Raw genomic sequence first — 6,000 nt, 5'->3', positions numbered from 1 at the left:
CGAAGATTCATACGTTTGTAAAGAACCTACCAATTCTTCTACCCTTATTGCATCAATATCTTTACTTTCTTCAATAGCGGTAACTTTGGGTCGAAATCTTTCAGGTAAAGACCTTAGAATCTTCCTCACGATCTTTGAATCCTCCAACTTCTCACCGAGATTAAACCTAGAATTCACAACATCATTCAGTTTAGCATAAAAATCATTAAAATTTTCGTCTTCCAACATTTTAATCTCTTCAAATTTTGAGGTTAGCATTTGCAATTTCGAATTTTTTACTATTCTTGTGCCTTCATGTGTAACCTCCAAAATATCCCAAGCTTTTTTAGCAATCTCACACATGGAGATTCTTTTAAATTTTTCGGAGGATACCGCCATGAAAATAGCGTTAAGTCCTTTGCTATTCAAATTGTAATTGTTAATTTCATCTTTTGTCCAAGCATCTATAGATGTATCGGGTGTAGTCCATCCTCATTTAACCAAATGCCATACAAGTTCATCCAAAGACTTGAGAAAAGCCCTCATACGAACTTTCCAATAAGCATAGTTTTCCCCATCGAAGTATGGTGGAACATATAGTGACGTTGACATGATCTACAAGGGCACGGATCACACTCGAATGAGTGAGCCACGCTCTGATGCCAATTGAAATTCCCAACGTACCCCTGTAAAACCACGAAATTGTCTACCAATTTCATTGAACAAATAAGTTAGATCTCAATTATTAAGATTATGAAACGAATCAAATACTTTAAAATAAATAATCAAACTTACAAAATACAACGATTGGTTACGAAGGAAAACCCTTTAAAGAACTCTTTAAAGGTAAAACCCTACGGGGCAGCCAAACCCAAGAAAGTCAATCTTATTATTTGAAGAACAATTACAAGCAATAATCAATTACAAAACCTTTGCAATTCGACTCTCTTACTTGCCTAGACAAACGACCCGTTTGTCTTCTACCGCAGTAGCAGCCAGAACCTCTGACGATCTTCAAATGTTGACTTCCCTTCTGGAACTCCAGAGGCTGAAATCCAATCGATGTTGCTTCACACTCAAAGCACGATCACACTCAAGAAGATATGAAAAATCCCATGAAAATTCTCAAGTAAATTTTCTCTCATAAACGCTCAGAATCTCCTCTGTAAAATTCGTGGCTTGAAGTCTTTCAGAAGATACAAAACCGAATCCCTTTAAATAGAAAGTTTGAAAATAGTTCTATTTGCAGTAGGACTCTGCTGACGGTTAGCAATAGACGCAAAAATGCGTCCCAACGGACTGTTAACATTTCGTGATAATTTCTTCTGATATATACTAAATTCTGTTTCAGATTTCTTCTGGATAAGGGTAAAACTATCAGAACTCGATTTTGACTTCAGGGCCTTATCTAAACAACTCCTAAAACTTCTAGATAGACTCAATATTGTTTAGATACAAATCAATACTTATTTTACATTCATTTAAATTTAATCAAATAATTATAAGATAAACCTTATCATTCATCCAAATTTAATCAAATAATGATAAGATAAATCTTATCATTTAGTCATCTAATCCTAGCCAATTTTTGCTTTTACAACTGTGACTCCATACTTCGTGTGCCACAGTTGTTGTGGACCCCACGAAACTGAATGTAACTCAAGATGAAACGTGACTGGAATACGAAAGGATTGAAACCCTGACGTAATATAACGTGACTTGAACATAACTTGAAATACATGACCAACTTGAGATAGAAACATTTCGTAATATGGCATAACATATAATAGACAACATATTTAACATGACATACTCGCAACAGTGAATATTACATGACTTGACATACATGTAATAGATTGCATACTTAACATGACGTACTTGTAATGTACAGCAATACATGACAGAATATATTATATAACAGATAAAAACTGATGACAGAATAAATTCTGTATAACAGACAATTACGTGATGACTTGGCATGGCATGACATATATGATAACGCATATACATACACTGTAGTTCCTTTACTTAGCACACATACACAGTAGACTGCTAGTAAGTAAAAAACTAACTTACATCAATCTCTGCGTTTCTTATAAAACCTCAAGCGTGATCACGAGGAACTGTAATTAGTGATTTTAAAAGTTAGCACTAAATCACTAATAATTTGAAATATGAAAATTACTAACTTAAAGAGTAAAATTTCTATTTTATTCTCTACATGTAGGAAAATGACCGTTTTACCCATAACTTAAGAATTTTACATACTAATTCCAAAAGTCACCAAAATTTACATGCCTTATGTAAATTTTATTCTCAATTCAAATATCAATTTAGAAGAATTTAAAACTAATCACAACTATTAAAACTCCATAGGGCCGAAATTCTCATATGCTATTTCCATTGATTTTTGTTTCTAACTTGTTTTGATTAACCTTTTGATCTATAACTTATAAAGATGTGATCTTCAAATCAAACCATCACATGATTTAAAAAGATATCCTAAAACATATATAAACTTCTAATTCAAGATCACATGGTTAAAAATTAATCAAAACATAAATTTAGCCAAAAACATCCACACTTTGGCTTATCTGAATATCTCTTTGCATAAAATTTTATATCTTTGAAACTAACATCAAATATTTTCAAAGTAATAAGATAACATGTAAATAAGATGCTTAAGATCCTCCAATAAAATTATCAAAGTCATTGGAATAGGTTTAGACCACCAAAGAGTTAAACTTTCTCAAAACAGAAACTGTTTTTCCTCTTCCAGCTTCTAAGAGTCTAAATCTAAGAAAATCTTTCATCAAAACCTTTAATCATGCAAAAATCTTCAACCAATAGTCATATATATATGTTAACAATACTCCATAAAAATTTTGGACCAATATCTATCCATTAGCTTGGTCAAAAACTCCAAACTATAACATATTCTCCAGTTTATCTCTTAGAATGACCTCTCTATAGTTTACATAATATTTGACTGACCAAATGATCTTCAAATGGGACAAATAAGATATCCACGTAAATTAGACTAAAAAAAATAACTTATATGAAGGAGACTTTATGATAAAACACTTACAAAAGTTTCGAAATGGATGTGCAAAAGAACACGTAAAAGCTGTCCGAGAGAGAGTGTTTGGTATTTTTTCAATGAAAAGTGTAAGTGAAGATAATTTTGTGGGAAGAGGTGGCTGGAGATACTTATGGATGAGATATGGAAGAGATGAGGCTGGAGTGAGAGTTGAGTATAGGTCTCTCTTACCTAGAGTGAGAGTTAAGTGTAGGACTCTCTTACCTGATAATATCTACAAAAATCATCTCAAGATATTTTTTACCCAATAATATCCATGAAATTAGCTTAAGATATTTTTATCTAATAATATCAACAAAATTAACTTAAGATATTTTTATTCAATAATATCCACAATTTTGAACCGACGTTTCGTCTGAAAATATAAAAAAGTGTTATTGCGCCATAAGACCTTAAATGACCCTCCGAGTCTAATGACACAAACCATAATATATTTTGACACTTCTAACTATCTCCAATAATCAAAAATATACTTCTGATATCATAGTAAATAATAACACTAACTATGTAGTTAGACTAAAACCTATATGATTAATGGATTCGTGAAAACTTATAGAATTTTCACGAGATTCCTAAAGTCGATAGAAATTTCACAATTGAATTTCTAACAGGCTATTACAGCAGTCAATGAAGGTAATGATGGGCAAAGATAATCTTGAAGATAGGTAGGGTGAGTAATAGTGTGGTAGGGACAAGTGTGAATGGGGGAAGGCTATGATGGTAAGGGTGTGGAGTTTTTCAAAGGAGGAGGTGGGAATTAGATGAGGAGGAGGAATGAGGTTCAAGAATAGGAGAAAAATGATAGGAGTGGAAGGGAGAGGGAATATGCTAAAATAGAAAAAATGTTCAATCCTTAATAAAACAAACAGTTGTATATGAACCCCAAGTTTCAGCTATGGAAAGCAAAGGACAAAAACATTTCTATAACATTCATGATGTAAGAACTTGACCTTTGCAATCTCTCACAACAATTCCAATCGATTCCCATCATCTGTTTAAACTTATCTAAAGCAATGTCTCATTTAATTGTAATAGAAAATTCATTTGGAAACTACCAAGTATCAGTAACAGATGGCCTATGTCCTGCTACCATAACCAAATGAGTAGGATGTTGGAATTTTCCATTAAAAGAAAAAAAAAACTTATTCAGGTGGATTTAAATAAACATTGCTAGAATAGACATTAGATTCATATTTGAAGGACTAAGCCTCCTTGACAACAAAGAAAAAAATTCAGAAAAACTCCCTCCAAAAGTCAAATATTTTTGTAAACATCTCGGACAAACACTCCACACATCATAAGATATGCACAGTTGTTTCCTCATCTAAAGTACATATTGGACATATTGAAGTTTGTAAAATATTCCTTCGAAACAAAAGATTTTGTGTAGGCAAAATGTTATTAAGAGCTTTCCACATAAACAATTTAACTATATTAAGGACATCCAAATTCCAAACTATGTGCCAATATGTACTACCTTGAATGGTGGAAGAAGAACTCTCACTATTTCGATGTTGAATATCCATCTAAAGGTGATATGCACTTATGACAGTGAAAGAACCAAATGTTGTGCCTCTCCACAACAATTTATCTTCACCACCTAATGGATTCACTAGTAGTTAAAAGATTTCTTGCACTTAATAAAACTTTAATCAAACTAACATGCCACCAATTTGTTAATGGATCTATCAAAGCTGCAACATTTGTGTCCCTCGAAAAATTTGCATGTTGACTTGAAATAGGAAAAAAAAATGGTCCAGAATTCCATCTATCTTGCCAAACCCTTATTTTATGTCCATTCTATACTCTCCATAAGAGAACTTTATTAAAGACAACTTTAGCAAGCCACATACTCCTTCAAGCAAAAAATGGTTTATTGTATAATTTGGAATCCTTAACATTACCATCCGAAAAATATTTGACTTTAAAAATAAGAGATGACATAGAATCAAGTTGTTGTAAAAGCCTCCACCATTGCTTAGCAAGAAATGCTTTATTAAAAGCTTCTATATCACGAAATCCCAACATAAGGGTTTAGATTGCCCCAAAAACTTCCAACTCATAAGTTTTAAAAAGCTTATGAAAATAACTGGTGAAAGCACAAGCAATAACTTTATCATCCTGTAAAAAACCTCCAATCTTCATCTTCCACACTAGTAATCATATTTCTTATTCTTCTCTGGTTTACACAGATTTGGTAAAAATAGGTATTTATATCCCCATACTTGAGTCAATTATGTTTTGCCATCTACTTCCAGGTTAGATCATCTTTTTCCAACAAAGTATTAATTTCATTTTGGAGAGTTTTTGCTTAATGAAGATAATCCACATCCATATGAAATTGCAGTCTTTCCAACTCAGTTTTAGTCTTAATGGTCTCACTCAAACCCCTCCCCTTAACCTAGTTCCACTCCAATAGTTTATCTCCAATTCTACCAAGCTTTTCCAACACATTTGACATTGTTTCATCATAACTACCTCCCATTGACCATAGCCGTTTATAAGTTCCTAACAATTCTCCTCCAAATTCCACCTAGCTTCATAATGAAAGAGCCTCAAATTTTTTAATAAAACCCTGGCTTGGAGAGAGACAAAACATAATAAATGAGTGTGATTTGAGAAGATGGCAAGTTGAATTGAAACTTTGTGCACAAAAAACTGAGAAAACCAGGACTGGTTGGTTACAGCTCAATCTAATCATTCTCGATTTATTGATAGCAAAGCCATAATGATAATTACACCATGTATATCTAGAGCCCAAATAAACACGTATCACTCAACTGATAGTCCACTAAGACATTATGAAAATCTTCCATTTGTCTTTGAGACCTAAAACTCCTTGTTTTTCAAACATGTTTAAATTCTCATAAAATCACCCATAATTTACCATGAAAGCGATGACTCGTCTTTAATAAATTGCA

This window comes from Carya illinoinensis, chromosome 11, assembly GCF_018687715.1.
Source record: "Carya illinoinensis cultivar Pawnee chromosome 11, C.illinoinensisPawnee_v1, whole genome shotgun sequence".
Classification (NCBI taxonomy): Eukaryota; Viridiplantae; Streptophyta; class Magnoliopsida; order Fagales; family Juglandaceae; genus Carya; species Carya illinoinensis.
The sequence above is the reverse complement of the archived record's forward strand: the minus strand, read 5'-3'. Positions refer to the sequence as shown.